Source organism: Dasypus novemcinctus, chromosome 8, assembly GCF_030445035.2.
Source record: "Dasypus novemcinctus isolate mDasNov1 chromosome 8, mDasNov1.1.hap2, whole genome shotgun sequence".
NCBI classification, from domain to species: Eukaryota; Metazoa; Chordata; class Mammalia; order Cingulata; family Dasypodidae; genus Dasypus; species Dasypus novemcinctus.
In genome coordinates, this window is record NC_080680.1 from 31,403,535 (window position 1) to 31,424,381 (window position 20,847).

A 20,847-nucleotide genomic window follows, 5' to 3' on the forward strand; every position below is an offset into this window, starting at 1 on the left:
CCACTGGTATTTTAATTTTGTGAACCGTCCTTGCATTTCCTATGTTTTCTCTTCTACTGATGTTTTTTTAAAAATTGACTTGAAAGAGCTCTTTAAATAAAGACTATATACTCTTGGTTATGATAGAAAAGTTTTTCCCCTAGCACGGCCTTTGTCTTTTCATGTTTTTTTCCCCTTATGCTGTCTTTTACCCTTTTTTGCATTAAAATAATCTGAGTTTCCCAATGCAATATTAACAACTATTCACCTTTATTTTCTTGATGTATGTTGATCATTTTAGTTTTTTTTACATTTAAATTTTTTTTTTTTAAAGATTTATTTATTTATTTAATATCCCCCCCTCCCCTGGTTGTCTGTTCTTGGTGTCTATTTGCTGCGTCTTGTTTCTTTGTCCGCTTCTGTTGTCGTCAGCGGCACGGGAAGTGTGGGCGGCGCCATTCCTGGGCAGGCTGCTCTTTCTTTTTCACGCTGGGCGGCTTTCCTCACGGGCGCACTCCTTGCGCGGGGGACACCCTTGCGTGGCACGGCACTCCTTGCGCGCATCAGCACTGCGCATGGCCAGCTCCACACGGGTCAAGGAGGCCCGGGGTTTGAACCACGGACCTCCCATATGGTAGACGGACGCCCTAACCACTGGGCCAAAGTCCGTTTCCCTACATTTAAATTTTTAATTCATCTGGGATTTACTGCCATTCAAACCTGATTTTTTTCCCATGTGGTTGAGATCTAGTTCCAACATCGTTCATGGAGGTGCCATTTTATAAATGGGTGGTGTAGGCCCTGGCACACACCGTTCTTCCATGAACATGCCTTTCCTTACTCTCTACCTTCTCAGTCTCTTGCAGAGTCTTAGGCAGAGGTACTGACTGCATAAGGAGCATTGAAATATATAAGAATTGGGGCTGGGCAATACTAGTCATTGAACTATCATCATTTCATTAATGATACATGCTTATGAAGCTTCTTTGAATAACACGAGCGTTGTTGGCATTCATAAAGCTATTTTGGAATTTTGATATACTTTATTTCCCCAGATGCGTTTTTCAGGCAGGTCATTTCATCACTAGGTAAATGGGAATGGATCCTCTCATCAGGGGGCTCATAAAGATGCAGCACATCGCAATCTTTAGAAAACCCTTTTGAGCCACCTTTCTTTTCTCCTGTCGGAGTGCATTCTGGTGGCCATTAGCTGGCAAGGTTTCCATTGCTTCATGTTAGTTGGAAAATAAGTTAGAATACGATAGTTATGGGCATTTTAATTGTGGTACTTAATAGGGCTAATTGTATTTGGTTACAGGAACCCAAACATCTGAAGTGTTTTTTTAAAAAAAGTAAGTTAAAATAATCGTGATTTTTAAATTCTTGTTTCTCTGGTGCAGTAAGGCTTAAATAGAGCTATGATGGTTAATCTTGTTGCATTTGGGGGTTTTTTTTTGTTTGTTTTTGTTCTTTACCACAGAGTAATCAATCTTTGTGAGGGTGTCTTAGAACACTTAAAGAAACAGCATGTAATTATGATGAATAACATACCATAACAGAAAAGATAATCGAGTTCACCAGTTGGTATAACTTGGAAGATAGACAGTTCCAATAGCACAATAGAGGATTGTCAGCTCAACTCTAGATAGGGAAGTTAATCAGCAGTCTTTGCTTTGTGCCAGAAACCAAAGCTTTAAAAACCTTCAGAGGCTCAAAATGACTTTCCTTTCATTATTTTAATGTATGAATATTTTTCTCAGATTTGCACATCTCTCCCCACTTACCCCTTCAACTCTCCTTCACGCTTCACAATACAAACAAGCAAATAACAACCCCCACCACCCCAAATCTGAATATCATAGAGTCTTTCTATTTTATTTTTGAAAATTTAGGAAATAATTGATTTCTGGTGTTGAATTTCTTTCTTTTAAGGCTGTAGTGCAAATATTGCTATTCTAAAATCATTGCAGAAGTTCTCTACCAAATAATCCAAGAAGAATAAAAACAATTTACCCTTTTAGAAGGAAAGAGTACTCTGCCATCTTCTTTTTCTTATTGTTTCTTGTTTTCCAAAGATGCTACTTGGTTTTGTTAGGAGAATATTCTTTCGTGTAGTTTTCACTGTATTTCCTCCTGTGGGGCTGGCATTAGCCAGACTCTAGAAGTCAATGAAAGAGGCTTCAGCTTCAAGCCAGAGGCAGGTTTAGAACCTGATGGCTTATTAATTTGGGGACACTTGAAGGGTGGGTGGGTGAGTATATGGGTGCACATATATCAATAAATACAAATTGTTCTAGTCTATTGAATAGTTTTGTGTTTTCCGCAGACATACTTCTCCAGGAGCAGGAGCCAGGCTGGGGTGGACAGAAGGGTGCACTTTATCTTAGCCTGTGATTGAGCAGATGTCACAATCTAGATGAAGAAAGTTTAAAGACCCTGCTTATCTTCAGGATAGAGTCTAGGTTGTAAAAGAATTAGTAGATGAATGGAAATCAAAGCCTCCAGGAACCCAAGAAAGTTCAGAATTTCAAGAAGAATGAGGAAGAAGAGGAGGAAAAGAATGAATAGAGAATGCCCATCAAACTGTGTCAAAGAACATCAGGCAAATTCTTAAAGTTGTGACTCTTTATTTTTTATTTTATTTTATTTTATTTTTATTTTTATTCATTTTAAAAAAAATATTACATTCAAAAAATATGAGGTCCCACTCAACCCCACCGCCCCCACTCCCCACTCCCCCCACAGCAACACTCTCTCCCATCATCATGACACATCCATTGCACCTGGTAAGTACATCTCTGGGCATCGCTGCACCCCATAGTCAATGGTCCACATCATAGCCCACACTCTCCCACGTTCCATCCAGTGGGCCCTGGGGGGATCTACAATGTCCCGTAGTTGTCCGTGAAGCACCACCCAGGACAACTCCAAATCCCGAAAATGCCTCCCCATCTCATCTCTTCCTCCCATTCCCCGCACCCAGCAGCCACCATGGCCACCCTTCCCACACCAGTGCCACATTTTCTCTGTGGACATTGGATTGGTTGTGTCCATTGCACATCTATGTCAAGTGGGGGCTTAGATTCCACATGGATACTGGATGCAATCCTCCTGCTTTCAGTTGTAGGCACTCTAGGCTCCATGGTGTGGTGGTTGACCTTCTTCAACTCCATGTTAGCTGAGTGGGGTAAGTCCAATAAATCAGAGTTTAGGAGCTGAAGTCTGTTGAGGCTCAGGGCCTGGCTATCATATTGTCAGTCCAGAGATTCAAATCCCCTAAATATATCTTAAACCCCAACACCAACTACAATTCCAGTAAAGTAGCATGAAAATCTTGTGAAAAGAGATCCCATCTGAGTCCAGTTCCATCACGCAGAAACACCAGCTCCAAAGAAGGGCCATCTGACATGGCAGTGAACTCCATCTGCCACGACCATAGAACCTGTGGGTCTCTTTATCCCTCAAAAGAACCAATACCTGGGGTTGTATCTACATTATCTGTCTCTTAGACTCTGCTCAGTTGTGCATAAGGGCAATCCTTCTGACAACCTCCAGACTCTTTTTTAGAGACTCGTAGCCATATAAACTCATTTCGCCTTTCCATTTCCCCCTTACATTAGGTCAAACAGCATTTTAAAGTCATGTTATTATATGTAGACAGGGATATTCTGCTGATCCTCATTGAACCTTTAATTCAAGGTCATTTTCTAGTTGCATCTTCAGCTGGTATTTGGTAGTGATCCCTCGGTGCCAGGGAGGCTCATCCCTGGGTATGCAAGTACTTGAGCTCAGTATAAAGTATAATGAAAATTCTTGGCTAATCTGCCAAAAACATTGACATTTTTCTTTTTAAATCTATGACGGGAAGAAGTTCATCCATGTATGGGTGTGGGGCAAGAGAAGACTAAGCAGACTTGTCAGAAATATTCAGTGTTCTCACCAGGAAAATCAGAACTGAATTTTCATTTCCATAGGGGATTTAAAGTGGAAACTGAGCCCACAGTATCCTAAGTCAGATCTTGACACCTGGTGTCACCAAATTCCAGTGTATGAGAATGAATACGTAAAGTGACCATTTAAATATGCACATGGTAGTCTGTATGTTATCTTGTTTCTCCTTACTGAAAACCTGACCTTGGCAAAGTTCTGCCAAGGCCATCTCCCATTTAATTAATTTCCATCTCCCGTTTAATTCTGTTTGGATTTCAGCAAGTAGGCAACAGTTGGATTATAGGAGGGTATATGTAAAGCGAATAAATGGCTACTTGAAGATATTTTAAATGCATTTTTAATTAGTATTTTAATTAATTAGTAAGAAACAATTTCTTACTGTAATGCTTAACTTGAATGCATTTTATGATAATACATGTGTTTGGAACTAGATATATACTGTGATAAGGATTATTTCAGGGTGGATTTTGATGTGCATATGATCACATGATATCACTCCAAATTGTTTTCTGAACCTTAGCACATTTAATCAATAATATATACCATTCTTACATGTTTGCAAAGTCTCCTTCAGTTCTTAAAAGTACTGGGTGAAGATGAATAGTTTTTTGTTTCAAAAAACTCTTCTTTCAGCAAATAACTAAAAATCAGATGTTTCTCTCCTAGGTCAATCTATACTAAAATACAGGGAAGCAGATTTGGCTCAACATATAGAGTGTCCACCTACCACATGGGAGGTCCAGGGTTCAAACCCAGGGCCTCCTGACCCATGAGGTGAGCTGGCCCATATGCAGTGCTGATGTGTGCAAGGAATGCCGTGCCATGCAGGTTGTCCCCTCCGTAGGGGAGCCCCATGCACAAGGAGTGTGCCCCGTAAGGAAAGCCGCCCCGTGCAAAAAAAGTGCAGCTTGCGCAGGAGTGGTGTGGCACACACGGAGAGCTGATGCCACAAGATGACGCAACAGAAGGAGACACAGATTCCTGGTGCTGCTGACAAGAATACAAGCGGACACAGAAGAACACAGAGAGCAGGCAACTGACCGGGGGGGGGGGGGGGGGGGGGGGAGGGAAGGGGGAGAGAACTAAATAAAAAATAAATCTTTAAAATAAAATAAAATAAAATACATCCAGGCTAGGGGAGTGAACCCTGGGGAAAAGTGGGAAAAGGAGTATTTTGCTGTGGATGTTTACCTTTCCTATCCTGAGTGTATATTGAGCCAGGAAACCCTTAACTGCTGCAGGGCCCAGAAAGAGTGAAGATGGAAGCCCCTGACTTCCCACTTCCCCACCACAATGCAAAGGGCTTTATATGCCCTCTGGTCAGCACATCCAAGTCCTGTCCACACCTCTTCACTTATGTCTATGCCTTACCACCCTTCAGACTTGGGGACGTGCATACCAGTGGCACATAGGCCTTTAGGAGGATGGACTGGGGAAGGGTCCACATAAGCCCTGGAAGTGGGCTTGGGGCCATCTGAGCAGTAAAATTCCAGGGCCCCAAGTTCCTAGAACATGACCTTGGGGGAGGGCATGAACTACGAGTGGATGTGTCCCCTTGGCCCTATGGCCTCCTCACCCCATTGGGTGGGGAGATGACTAAAATGGCTAGAACTAGGCCATCTGAAATATGTGACTCCTTGCCCAACTCTAGGGCCAGTACTGCATTGAGTTCTGGGGAATGAAAATAATCAGGGTGTAGTCTCACTGGCCCTCTCTTTTTTCAGCCAGGAAGCATTTGAATGTTTGTTCTGTGCAGATTGTTACACTAGACGTTGTGGGAGGATACAAAACACAAAGATATTTTTAATCTAGTTGTGGGGGTGACAAAAGCTGAACTGAGAATAATTACAAAACATCTGATTAACAAGGGAAAATTTTTAGTCCGTAATTGTCAATTAAGGGAAATTTTGGTGAAATGGAGTAAAGTGATGGTCCTAGCTGGAGAAGGAAGACTGGTTTCAGTACTGTAGGATGTTGGAGATCATGGGGTCCAGGGCTGGCAAACTCAAATGTTTCAGGGGTACAGCAGGTTCCATAAATGAGTGAAAGGCCCAGGTGTAAGACAAAAAGGACTTTTTGAGTGTGTAGAGTGTGAAGAATTTGTGTCAAAATAGAGAATGTATACTCCATATTTGGGGATTGAATCTTGTCCTCCACAAAAGGCACATTCAGGTTGCAACCCCTGTAATGTGGACACACACAGGGCCTTGGGAGATGTTATTAGTTGAGGTTGCCCCACTTGGAATGAGGGTGGGCCTTAATCCAGTATGGTTGAAGTCCTTATAAGCAAAGGAAACTGGGTATGGAAAAGGAGAAGCAAGAAGCTGGATGTCAAGGGAACCCAGAGAAGAAAGACACTTGAAGCCAATGGAACCCAGAAGAGAAAGGAGAAGACGCTGCCATGTGCATTGCTGTGTGACAGAAAAGCAAAGGAACTCCAAAGGTTGCCAGCCAGCTAGAAGATACCAACCCCAGGAGAAACAAGTCCTCTAGCCTCTGAAAGCTTGAGCCAATAAATTCCTGTTGTTAAGCCAACCCCTTGTATGGTATTTGTTTTAGCAGCTACACAACAAAAACACCCACCAAAAAACATTCAAACAAAAAAAAAAAGTTTACCAATGTATTGACAAAATAACATGGGAATTGGTTTCCTGAGTCCAACTCTGGGGTTGTTAATGAAGAAATTAAACCAATGCTTCTACATTGATGCAGAAACTTGTTAACCTGATTGTTTACCTATACTTATTCCTAATAAAGTAACTTTAATTAAGGATATTTCTTCAAAGAGAACATAAGTGTGAGGGGGGACTGTAAAAAAAAACCATAAACACCTCTAGGAACAGTCTGGATGGTGTTGAAGCTAAGTGGGAATGATGCTGGAGGCTAATAAAAAGTTTGCTATTTAGACTATATGTAGGAAGCCCCTCTTCATTTTTGTAAAAATTCTACCAGTAGTTATTATATCAAGGCTCCTTGAGAGTGGAGCCAGTAATCATTCCCAAACAGGTACCTTTACTAACTTCCGCATTGTTATAAGACACACCACCAAGTTCCTGTTTCACAGCTATAATTCTTGTTTCTAACCTTGTTTCCTAAATCCATTCACTCTTCCAAAACACCACATTCCCTTCTTCCTCTCTCTTTCCATAGTTATCATCCTTATCACTGACAAGGAATAGTTTAATATTTTCTAGAATTATAAGTCCTTTTATATTTTTTTTATTTTTTATTTTTTCATTTATTTCTCTCCCCTTCTCCTCCCCAACGTCCCCACCCCCAGTTGTCTGCTCTCTGTGTCCATTTGCTCTGTGTTCTTCTGTGACCGCTTCTATCCTTATCAGCAGCACTGGGAATCTGTGTTTCTTTTTGTTGCATCATCCTGTGGTGTCAGCTCTCCATGTGGGCGGCACCATTCCTGGGCAGGCTGCACTTTCTTTTGCGCTGGGTGGCTCTCCTTTCGGGGTGCACTCCTTGCGTGTGGGGCTCCCCTACGCGGGGGGACACCCCTGCATGGCAGGGCACTCCTTGCGCGCATCAGCACTGCGCATGGGCCAGCTCCACACGGGTCAAGGAGGCCTGGGGTTTGAACCGCAGACCTCCCATGTGGTAGGCAGATGCCCTATCTTTTGGGCCATGTCTGCTTCCCAAAAGTCCTTTTATTTTTAAAAAAGATTTATTTGTATAGTTGCATGTTTTCTAGAATTAAAAGTGCTATTTTTTTTAAGGATTTCTTTATTTATTCACACATACACACACACCCCACTGTCCGCTCTTTGTGTCCATTTGCTGCGTATTCTTCTGTATCTGCTTGTATTCTTATTAGGCAGCTCTGGGAACTGATCCTGGAACCTTCTGGAGTGGGAGAGAGGCGATCATTCTGTTGCGCCACCTGAGCTCCCTGATCTGCTGCTTCTCTTATTATCTCTTCTTTGTATCTCTTTTTTGTTATGTCATCTTGCTGCACCAGCTCTTCAAGTGGGCCAGCACTCCTGTGCAGCCAGCACTCCTGCACGGGGCAGTACTCTGCATGGTCCAGCTTGCCTTCACCAGGAGACCCTGGGCATTGAACCCTGGACCTCCTATATGGCAGACAGGAGCCCAATTGCTTGAGCCACATTTGCTTCCCAAAAGTGCTTTTAAAGTACTCTTAATTCTTACAAGAAATTGTGGGAGAAATAGATGGCGGAGGTAGTATTATTCTACCCGCTTAATTGATGAGGGAACTGAGGTTCAGGTAATTTAAGTAACTTGTTTTAGGTCATAGAGTTAACTAGGAACTCCAGCATGTATAGACCCTTTAACTCCAAGAAAAAAAATATTCATCCCAAAAATAGAGTGCCATAGTATACTACGTGGCCATACCACATTCTCCATTGTTCCAAAGGAAAACGCCATAAGAACATATCTGTATATTGGGGTAAATTAGGCTAATCCAATCATTCTCCTCTGCTTCCCTACACCTTGAAGGAATAATTCTTGAGACATCTTTGCTGCAATAATAATAACTGGTAAAAGAAGAAAAGATCTTATTCTGCATTTTTTTTCTTTTAACAGAATTTCTATTACATTTAATTACAGTCTCGGAAGATATATCAAACTGGCTTTTAGTAGAAAAGTTTTTTTTTTCATCATAAATATGTCATTGGTGATATGATTAATACAAATAATGGCTATCTTATATACAGATTTCTTTTAGTTTAGATGATCTCTTTTGCTGTGCTTTCCCCCACTCTCTGTAACAGAGCAGCTAGTTAGGTTATATTGTTCAGCTCGGATTTTAACAAGATCAAAAAGTACACCCTCCCAATACAAGAAACATGTCAGCAACTCCCATAATTTTCTTACTGAAAAGCTGAATTCTGTTCAAAGTGGAGGTTATATGAAAAGGAAAAGCTGGTTGGTCATGGATTTTCTTATCTTGGACTGTATGTTCAAACAGTGAATTAATTTTAATGCTGGAAGGGGACTGAAAATTCTCCCCTACCTAATAAGCCAGAGTTATACTTAGGGTGACCATATATATGCCTTATTGTCCAAACCAGAACACTTTTTAGGATGAAAAAGGGTGCTGTTAATAATTTCCTCAGGACAATAGGTATACATTAGGACTGTCCTGGGCAACTAGAAGATACAGTCATCCCGTTATGCTTAACCTACCCTAGAGATGATGGGTCCAGCCTCTTTTTGAAAATACATTCCCACCCACATAGAGAGATCTTGATGAGTGGTGCTGGAGATTATGACCAGTCATGACTCATTAGATTGCCCCTTGGATATTTTAAAAAGAAATATATTTAAGGAAATTTTTGAATCCCAATAAAAGACACATTGAAAAATTCTGGAACTTGTGGTTCTTGAGAGACTGAATCTCAAATGGAATCTCAGCCTGGAGCAAAGATAATTGGAGGGATGATCTTTCTTACTTGGGTGGCAGCTCTTACCGTAGAATTAGTGCCCAGCTGAGGCACTTAATAGATGTTCAATAAATAATTATTGGAAAGACTCTAAGCATATTCTGAATTGGATTGTGAACCCTTGGTTCACAGCTGTATGCTGTAAAAGAAGTTTCTTTCTTTTAGAGGATACAGTCCTACTCAAGACCATTTGATGAGAAATCCAAAGACTTGATTAGGCACAAACTCATTGGTTGAGTTGGGGGTTGAGAGGAGAGTTGAAGAAGGAGAGCAAGGTTCATTTACATTGGTACATTCACATACATTATATGGTAAGAAAGATTCCAAGGCTATGTGGTGTTAGGTGAAGAGTGCTATGTAAGATGGAAATAGGTAAGTCTTCAAATATTCAGCCAGTTATTGAGCACCTTGTCAAAAGCAAGTTTTGTCCAAGATGCTGAGGTTTAAAGGCAGAGAAGACAGTTCTTGATTGGAGGGGTCTCACAGACTAATGAGAAGATATAAAAACATAATTACAATTTGTGAAAAATGCAATAATAATAGAATATAAATAATATTATAGAATAGTAACAGGGAGAAGAGAATGAGTTTTCCTGAGATTTCAAGAGGATTCATAGAAAAAGTGATGCTGGAGATGTGTGCAGGATGAATTGGAGGAGTTGGCAGGGGTCAGCAGGGCTCCTGGAGTAGAGAAAGGAAGACAGGACATGACATGGTCTGAGTTTAAAGTGGTTGAAGTAACCTTGCCAGTATCTTGCTATTAATTATCCATGGGTTCTTAAACTGGGCATTTCAAGCACAAAGTCATAGTTTGATTACAGTAGTAGACTGAAAAACAGTGTCTCTTTGTGTGTGTATATATATTAAATCTAATTTCGTATCTTGCCAGAATGCTGAAAATAATTTCTTAACTACCCAAGATAGGTGGATAATAGTGTATTGTACTTTTAAAGTTATATGGTATTTGAATTCTCTTGTTTTCATTCTTTATCTGATGCTATATTTAATTGCATTAGTAACTACTTTTAAAAATTAACATTTCACTTATATTCAGTTGATTTTGCCTTTAGGAGTAGGGGAAGGATGGTTAGGGGACTGGGTCAGCTACTCTATAGTTGCTGGTGTTTCAGCAAAATTCTTTAATGTCTCAAAATGCTATATTGTCTCCTTGTCTACCCTGATTGAGACTTAAGGATTTTAAGTTAATTGTCTCTTTTTAGAGATTCTTCCCTTGCCTCTAAGTAATTTTTATCTTTTCTCTACTCCTTTTCCCTCTCTGTGTCTCTTTTTTAAAAAACATGACCAAAATCAAAATCCATAACTATTGTGCAAGGATGAGTTCTGGCCTTAGGTTCACTCATCTGTTAAGCATTCTAGCGTTCTATCACTCCCCATATTCTTCCAAAGGTTGAGGAGCCAAGTCTTACCAGTGCCTGCTGTTAAGATTCCTTGGTGAACATTTCTGTAAGAACAGGGAAGGTGTTCATTTGCAGAAGCAGCAGTGAACTGTGGAAGACTCTAAAACCATTTATGAAAATGCTTACAATTTGCTTTTTTAGAAAGTAAAACAATTATGAGTCAGAATCTAATAGAGCAGAAAGTGATCTCATGGCCCTCCTTAGAAGTAAAATGAGTTGTGCTTCTAACAGAATCGCTAATATTTTAGTGGTAAGCCACAGAGCTTATTTGTGAGGGGTCCTCCCTAGCCTTTCTGTGGGTCACTCATTTTTAAGGAAAATAACTGATGTCCAGGGCACTTTCCAAAATAGTCTCATCACAACAAGCATTTGCTTCTTAAGAGTCTGTACATTTTGTTACTTTTCTGGAATTTTATACAGATGAGCTATTGATATAGAATAAGCAAAGTTGTGTAACTCTCTGTGGAAAGGTCAACTACAATGTTTAGTCAGTCACAAAGATTTCTGGATCATTTGTATTGAATGTTCTACATTTTAAGAATACCGCACTTAAGTAATAGAAATTTGGTTGTATAGATAAATAGCTCCAATTAAGTTAGAGTAAAAATGAGCCTTATAGCATCACTGAATTTGAAATTTGAATTGTACTTTTGACAAACATGAGAAGTATATTACTTTTGATATCTCAAATTAGAAAATTATTCAAATATTCTTCATGATTAAAAACTGTTAACCACACATGATCTTTTGGCTTTCCATTATAAAAGAACCACTTGCAAATCAAGCTTGGTCTTGAAAATACTTTCTTGATCAAAACGAGGCCCAAAGATGACAGAAAAGTAGCAGGAAATACTTGGAATCTCTGCTCTTCCTGGCTAGTTAATAAAAGTAATTTTGCAGATTAATAAATAAAAAAAACCATCGTGTAGAATACAGCTTCTATTGAATCCTGCTCCATTGTTGTCTTTAAAAAAAATTCTCAAACTGTCTACGGAGCCTCATCATTTAATTTCTTTCAGCTTTCCCTTTTTGTTTCGAAAGCCTTGTATCAACCTCTTTTGTTATGGCAAGGGCCTTGAACCCTATCTCTAATTGTTTCCACTCCTTTGCTGCCTGGAACATAGCTGCTTTTCTTTTTATGGCGCAGACAGAATCTCCTCTATTTGCAAGAACAGAGGCCGGGAAGGTGACATGGTGGGGACGGTGATGTGGGGGCTGGGCAGAGCCGGCGGGACTGACTTGAATAAGTGGATCTTAATGGTGCTGTAAACATGTTTTCCGCCTGGAAATTAAACTAGAGCTCCCACAGGGATATCTCCTGTGGAAAGGAAATAGGAACTTAATGTAAAAAATCACCAGCTAAACCGACTGGATGTAGAAGCTTGAACATTCTAGAACTGGGTAACATAAAGTTAGTGGAGGTTTCCCTTGGAAGGGCCTGGGAAAAGGGCTTCCCAGTCAGTAGGACCCGGTGGGTCAGACCTTGCCAGTGCTTGCTAAGAATACACATTCCCAGCTCTTGCAAGGGCAAGTCAGATTGCTAGAACCGAGTGGCCCAGAGATGAACATTTTTAAAGAGTCTTCCATCCGCCACAGAGAGGATTCTACTCTGCTCTGGTGTAGGGAATCATTTGGAATTTTCCCCAATGTTAACCAGATTCTCTCATAAATTGGTATCTTTAAAATAATATGCACTAGGATTCCAGCACATTCGGTGGAGAAGCGCCCACAGAGTGCTTTGGTTACTGTCCAAGGTCAGCTGCCCTTGAGATGGGTCAAGATCTAAGCCCAACCCCCAGAGTGCCCCAGAGTCATGGCCCTCTCTTCCGGGCAGGTCTCCTTGCTGCCAAGGACTGCCCCTGCTTGAAGATTCCAAGAGGAATTTTCTTAACTCATCCGTCCCCACAACCAGGACACCTTGTTATCAGAGCTGAACCTTCCCATGGGGCTACCTTGCGGTATCTTACACGTCCTCATCAGAAAAGGCAGGAGCAGGTTCCTGCCTCTGTGTGAAACTGGTTCCTCCAATGACTTATCCAATCAGCCCTCAGCGAACCCACTTCCTTAGAGCTTTCCCAAACTGTAATTATCCTGGCGGTCTATAAATACCCTCTCATGAATTTTTATTACATTCCTACAATGTTCTGTTTTGTGTTTATGTTTATCTGTTCTATATTTATCCAAAGATACCAGGGAACAAAAGAAACAAGGTCCCTGTCCTTAGACAACTGACTGGGCACACTGGTTATGTCTGTACAACTTTTGTGTGTTGGTTGCATAGATAATTTAGACTGTGTGACCAACATTCAGAATTGTATTCTCATTTATGTTTGGACTGCTACACTACATTGTCTTCTATAAAACTGAACTAAAAACAATGGCTTTCCAAAGAGTTTCAGAAGACATCATATGATTGGAGATGGTTGCTCCCATCTGAGAAGGTTCATAAGTTGCTCACTTTGGTTCTCACGGAGGTGGTGTTTCTGAATTGTAGGTTAGTTTGTAGAACAATTGGCTTTCTGTTGAGATGTCCTTGGTCTGTCCCTTGGAAAGAATTTATTTTGCTTTGGCCACCAGTCCTGGCTCCTGAAAGCAACAGTTTGTTGTTGGTTTTAAAATTTTTCCCCCTTTTTCATGAGTTTTTCTGTGTATTTAAAATTTAGTTGAAACTTTAGCCTCATTGCTTTCTCACTCCCAGAATTTTATGGTTAAGACATTTTGTTGGTAATTTTTCAGTTACACGAGTTTCAACTCTTTCAGTTATTTTGTGTCTAGATGAGATTCATGGGTAGAGTTTCAGAAGCTTCCATATTACCCCGGGGGAAAAGAAGCCCTTTTAAGGATGGAGAAGGAAAAGATACATTTCACATAAAGAGGACACTAATCTGTACATAGTGTGCTTTCAAATTGTGGTATCCATAATTTGTAGTGATAGGCACAGTGCTTTTAGTTGGACTATCACTGAAGTCATATTGATTTTATTACAAGTTATTTTAATTATTCATGGCAAATGGTACTGGTTTTCCACTTATGACATTCAAGTTTCCTTCCATAACAAGCTTATTTAAAATAAAAAATAAAGACAAATATTAAATAATCATAGAGTTGGCATATGGTATGATAACAGTAATGACTGAAGTTTGGGAAACACTGAGTAAATTCTGGGAGCAAGTGGGGAAGCTCCCTGCCCAGCAAGATGCATACCCTTTACTCACTGTAAGCAGGAAGCTGGTGGAAGGGATCTTTAATGTAAAGTAGAAGGCAGATTACCTGCATATGCTAACCGCACAGGGTCACAAAATAAGTATGTTCAGTTTAACCAGTGGTTGGGCATCTACTCTGTCAAAGAAAATAACCCAAGTTTAGGGAGCTGGGCGAGGTATAGGACCCAGGGAAGAGCTTGGCAGACAGAGGATGTGAAAGAATTTGCAAGCCTTGTACCATAAGGAAGGAGGGAATTTTAAGAAGCAGTTCTGTCTCCAGCAGGGAAAAAAAAAGCATTAGGTTCTCTGGAGAATATTGCAAGTCAGAGTGTCTTACCCAGAATCTATCCCTTGATTTTATTACACAGGGCAGTTTTAGTATAGGATGAGGATAAGCCAAATACCTCAAACACAGCATACCCTTCATGATGAGGAATGTTTAAAAAGACTTGTAGCCATCATTGGATTTTTTAAAATATAAAAAGTGAAGCAAGAAATAAATTTAGGAGAAGAGTCTTTTCCCTTATTTATATTTGGAACATAATCTAGAAACAGAATTATAATTTTATTCCTTTCCCTGCCCTGCATTTTCCCAGTGCGGGGAACAGGAGTGAAAGACCTTCTGGGCTGTGACTGCCCCATCCCACCTGAGTACCTGCCTCGGTAACCAGCCCCCCTAAGTTCATCTCTCACCCAAAAGGCTTTCCCTCCTGGTGCCCCACACAGTTGCTCCAGGGCGGCTCTCAGTCTCCTCGTCTTGGTGGTTGTGGCTGTAGGGGAGCCCCCGTCAGCATGTTTACTTTGTCGGGGGGCAATTAAGAGAGTATTCACAAAGAGGTAAAGCAGAGTGGGCCCGTGCTGCAGACCCAAACCCCAGGCTCTGCCATGTCATTAGGTGGAATGTAAAAGGATGTCATCTAATCCTCAAATCACCAATCATTTTTGTTTTAAAAATCACATCCTTTAGATTTTTCTCTAACTCTTATTGAATAAATGAAGTCATTGTACTCCATGTTCCAGAGCTGAGTTTCTGCTGAGTACAGTGAGGAAACACAGATCCTCAACTTGATATCACCTGGTGCCTGTGGCCCTGGTCACAGCTGTCTTTGCCAAGAGCATGATAGTGCCATTGCCCACCACTCACACCTGCTGCTGGAGCCATCTCCTTTAGAGCGTGGTTCTGAAGGCTTAAAGACAAAGACCCAGATGTTAGAATCTCAGTCCCAGGGAAGATGAGCTTAAGCAGATAAGAGCGGGACTTGGGTTGTTTATTTGGGGAAATACTAGTGTAAAACTAGCACATGGTGTTAACATCGGAAGTGCATGGACCAATATAGACCTACCTGGATCTGGACTCAGGCCCCAGCACCTGCAACCTGAGTGACCTTGAACAAGCTATTGAGTCTCTCTGATTCTTAGTTTTGCCTTTCCGGAAAAGATAACGTACTAACTGGGTTGCGATGAGAGCTGCGGGGCCCTCCCTACACTTGAGCCTCTCTCGATTTCTCTCAACCTCAGCCCCTTGGTGGTGTGTCTTTCAATCTCTCTTCTTGCCTTTAACCTCCCTGTTTTGCTCCTGGCTTGGTCTTTTTTTTTTTTTTTTTTAAAGATTTATTTTTATTTATTTAATTTCCCTCCCCTCCTCCTGTTGTCTGTTTTCTGTGTCTTTTTGCTGCGTCTTGTTTCTCTGTCCGCTTCTGTTGTCGTCAGCGGCACGGCACGGGAAGTGTGGGCGGCGCCATTCCTCGGCAGGCTGCTCCCTCCTTCGCGCTGGGCGGCTCTCCTTATGGGTGCACTCCTTGCACGTGGGGCTCCCCTACGCAGGGGTCACCCCTGCGTGGCAGGGCACTCCTTGCGCGCAGTGCGCGTGGGCCAGCTCCACACGGGTCAAGGAGGCCCGGGGCTTGAACCGCGGACCTCCCATGTGGTAGACGGACGCCCTAACCACTGGGCCAAAGTCCGTTTCCCGTGGCTTGGTCTTTTATTCTTCAAATAACCATACTATAGAATGGAGGAATATTTTCAAATATTGGCATTTAACACATGCATTTATATCTTCTTTTTATTAATCCTTAAAATCACTTATTAACATTTTCTTTTTGAAATAATCAATGTCCTAGGGCAAAATTCAATGGCTTTAAAAAAAGTTGTTGCATATTTGGATCTGGTAATGGGATTGGCTTTAACCTCTTGCAAGTGAGTGGTCCTTATTACCAAGAAGGATCTCCATCTTGGTTTAGAATTTTGGGGCTGAGTCTTGAGTGATTTTTCTGGCTTCAGAGCTAAAATCACAAACTTCCCTTGAGGTAGTTTACAGAATCTCTCTTTTTACCTCAGCTTCTTCATGTGTAAGATGTAGAAATATTAATGCTTGCTTGGGAAAGGTAGTACTGGGCCAGAGCTCAATCCTGCTGGAGTGAGATAGGCGTTACCATGGTAATATTGATCGTATCGTATTCAGGAGGTGAAGCAGGGATTCCCCAAATTCTGCAAAACTAGAAATCTCTATCAGACAGGGTTTTCCAGAAAAACAGAACCAACAGGGTATTTGATTTACTTATATATCTATAAGTAAATCTATAAGCAAGCTGAACATTCCCATGAAGGTGATATTGGAGTCCTGAGTCTGAATACCTTAGGAAAAATTATCAGTCTGGAAATTCTAGTAGAAGTTGATGTTGAAGTCTTGAAGCAGAAAATTCTTTTGACCTTTGGAATCCTCAGTTCTTGCTGTTAAGTCCTCCAGTTGATTGGATGAAGCCTACCCAAGACATGGAGGGTAATCTTTGAGCTAACTGATTATCAGGTATACCAGTTTGATATTGTTCATGAATTCCAAAAACAGATATTGGATTATGTTTGTAAACTGGTTTATTCTTCTGGGCCTATTCAATTATACTGGATTTAGAGGTTTTACTTTTACTTGATTAAAAAATGATTAAGGCTTTAATTGGGCCATGTCAGTAGAATGTTGAGTCCTACTCGCAGAAAAACCACACTGCAGAGAAGGGAGGTTGGAGTTTTGGAGCTGGAGCCCTGGGAGGTAAACACACAGGACAAGAACACAGAGAAAGAGAGAAGGCTCCATTAGACACAGGGCAGAGGCCGTGGGAAGAGAGATGAGCAATTTGCCTGATAGTTTACAGTTGGCCTTGTGGAGAGAACAGAGCAGCTGGACCTGGAGAGAAACAAGCCCAGGGAGAGAGGCAAGACTTAACTCAGCCTACAGCTGATAGTGGGAGAAGCTGGGACCACAGAGCCTTAAGAGGAAGAGGAAGGCTGAACATCGGCAGTCATCTTGTTCCAACATGTGGCAACAGACTTTGATGAGGGAGATACTTATGCTTTGTGGCCATGTGACTATAAGCTTCTATCCTAAACAAAAGCTAACAGATTTCTGGTATTTTGTGTCAGCACCCCGTTGTCTGACTAATACATCAGGTAATCAGGTCAAGTGATTATAGATGCTAATCCCATCTATGAACTACCTCCACAGTAGCAACTAGGCTGGTATTTGGTCCAAACAACCAGGTACCATTACTTGGCCAAGATGACCCATAAAATTAACTTTCACAAGATCTAATCTGATCTGGGGCTTTGGACCAAACGCTGATTGTATTAGGCCTTCCTACAGATCCTCCTTGTCATTTGGGTTCTGGGCAGCTAAGAGTCATAGTGAAACTGTGGCTTCCAGGGGCACTTGGCCTCATCACAGTCATCCTTGTACAATCCATATTGCATCTTTCTGACGCTGTCCATGATATAAGACCTAGAAGGGAAAACTGTGACTTATTACATTAGTTCCCTTCCTTCCTTCCTTCATTTAAAAATTCTTTGAGTGCTTTTTATGTGTCAGGCAGAGGGTTCATGGAACCCAAATGCGTGATTCTCAGGCTCTACCATCATTGGACTAAGGGTGTCATGAGAGACATGTCTGCAAACGATTAATTAGGGGACATTTACATGCTGCCACTGGGGTACCCACAGACACCTTGGGATTGCGAAGGGCATAGACCTGTCAGGGGCACGGTGGAAGATAAGTCTTTCCAGGGGAGGTGGTGTTTGTGGTAGACTTGGACGCCAAGGCATCAGCAGATTGGCTTCTAGCCCCAGGTCTGTTTATGCCCAACCTGGGCCTCTCATTGATTCCCAGCCAACTTCCCCATTTCTGACATGGGAAGACAGCAGCTACCTTTCCTGTCCCTGCAGATTGAAGTGAGATGGCTGGTGAGGGACATTTGCCTGTCTGAAGTTTCCTCCTCACACACCAGCCATGTGGCCTACAAGATGGCAGGCCAACCAGGGTCAGAGTTCAGTATGTGTCTGTAAACTCCAAATTTGTCCTCATTAGCACCAGTATAGCTAAATCCTTTCAGTCATGGCCTAGACTTTCTTCCTGAATAACAGTCTGTCCTTAGAGTCTGATTGCCTGAGGAAATCCGTTTTTCTCTTGCTAGTTATGTGATATTGTAGAGATGACTAATCTAAGTCCCAGGTTCCTTATCCATAAAATAAAGATAATAGTGCACACCTCATTGGGTGGCTGTGAGGTTAGAGGAAATAAACTGTATAGAGGACCTGGCCTGTAGTAAGAACTCAAATATTGGCCATTGTTACCCATTACCTGGTGATTAACCCATAAAGGGTCACAGAGAATCAGGATAAGACTTCTTCTAGGCTTTGAGTATGTGTATGTCTGTTTATGTCATGATTGAAGTCAGTTCTACCTACAAAGCACACTGGGTGGTTGAGAGATGGCATATCCATGGTGGAAATAGTGAGTATAGCGAATTCTTTATCATTACTTGGATTCATGAATTTTCCAAATACTTATGTATATACCAAGTGTCAGTCATTGTCCCCAGCACAAGGGAGATGATGCAAATTAAAACAAATGTGGAATTTATAATCTGGTCAGGGTGACACATGTTAAATGGAAAATCACATTAATGAGCAAAAGTGCAGCTGGAACAAGTGCTACAAAAAATAATTTGTGGTTTCTATGACAACCTATAATATGGGGATTTTGCCTCATCAGAGAGGCCAGGCAAGGCTTCGCTTGAATGAGTATTGAGCCAAGAAAGGGAGCAGGAGAAGGGAGGACCTTCCCAAGAGGAGGACAGAGAGTTTAAAGGCTCCTAGAAAGGAGGGTCTGAAAGGAGGTCAGTGCAGCTAGAGCATAGAGGTAAAAGAAAATGCGTGGTGAGAAGAGGCAGGAGAAGGTGGTAGGGGCTTTTGCCTATTCAGCCATTGAGTTTTGTCTTTCTTTTGGAGCAGAGTGAGAAACCTATTAAGGGTTCTGTGTTGAGGATGGGGAGATGGACCAAAAGACAGGCTTGTTTTTTGAAAGCTCAATCTGAAGGCACATTTTTTCTTACAAGGAAGACTCGTAAATTGCCACTTACCAGATACTAACAATTTTTATCTCAATTATTGACATGCTGAAGTTGAGCCAGTCTCATAAGTGTCCCAAGACCCCTGTAACAGATTTCACCCTGATATTTGAGGGCCTCAGTAAGAGTACAAATGGAGGCCAAGGTCTCAGAAGTCTAAATGGTTGCAAGTAATCTAGCTAATGAGCTATTATACATATGTTCTACCTTCCTACCCTGACAAACATGTCTTTGTAACTATGTTATGTGTACAACTGTCATTTTTATAGGACTGAAAGTTGGCAAAGTAGCAAAGATGATTGGACTTAAGTTTTGCACAGTCTGGTATTTAGTTGGTGAGCTAAAGAAATGTGAATAACTAAAAAATAGGAAAATTTATAATAAATCATTTCATATCCCATAATTTTTGGCCTTCATTATAGGAAAATCATTAATTATGTTGTTCTAATTAGCATTTTCACATATCTTGTGCTCTTTTAATATAAATGCTGTTAGACAAATTTTCTTTTTTAAAGCTTTATTGAGATATAATTCATATACTATCAAGTTCACCCATTTAAAATGTACAACTTTCCTTCAGTCATTTTTGTACTGAGATAGTTTTTCATTAATATCAATTTGAAGAAACTTTGCTCTTCTGAGAGCATGTAAACCTAAATTGTCAATAAAAATTCTTAAAGCAATACTCAGATTTGGAAATAAGCCATGAATTGTTTATATCATGATCCAAACACATGATAAACATAATTCTTTTTCACAGATAATTTTAGAAGATGTTTTAATCCCATCATAGAAATCTCTGTCACTTATATTGCAATTTTTACCATCTAAAAGATGGTAAACATGTAGAACTAACATTAATGTAAACTGTTGGTATCATATGTCACACATGTTATGCCTGGACCTACATATATTCAATTTTAAGTTCAATGTGAATAGTTTAAAATTGTAAAATGAAATTCCTCAGCTGCCATTTGCAAGTGTTGTGAGTTTTTTGAGAAGCTCCTGAACTGCAAATTGGAATGTGAAGAGAATAAAAAAGATAGACGCTCAACACAACTGGGAAAGTTTGCTTCACTGTACAAGGATCAGTTATGGTCAGATATCTGAAAGGAAGGAATTGCCAGATTCATTAGTCTTTTCTTTTATCGAAGTGTTTCTGCTGCTCAGATCCTCCCTGCAGGCTGATGCAAAGCAGCGGCAAAACCCTCAGACATTGAAGGCTTTCAGACACAGTTGCCTATTTTAAGGAATTTGGGCAAGAGAAGTGGGAAAGCATTTCCCTGGGGCCTAGACAGTGTTAATCACAAGAGCTGATGTTTAGGATTTCCCCAAGTGGCAGAGAGGCTCACGTGTCCCCTAGCACATCATGTGTATGTGTGTGTATGTGTGTGATATTCCAGACCTTCTAAAGTGCAGGGTCCACAAATAAATAAATAAACTGCAGGGTCCAGGGAAAGGACCCCTCTAGCCTGGGTCTTTGGCCGAT

At 41.0% G+C, this 20,847-nt stretch overlaps 1 protein-coding gene across 1 annotated transcript in view; it reads left to right on the plus strand.

The window, feature by feature from the left end:
• Nucleotides 1–20,847, plus strand: part of LOC101412058 (guanine nucleotide-binding protein subunit alpha-14) — a 236,972-nt gene that overhangs the window by 88,871 nt on the left and 127,254 nt on the right. The gene's annotated exons all lie outside the window — the stretch shown is intronic.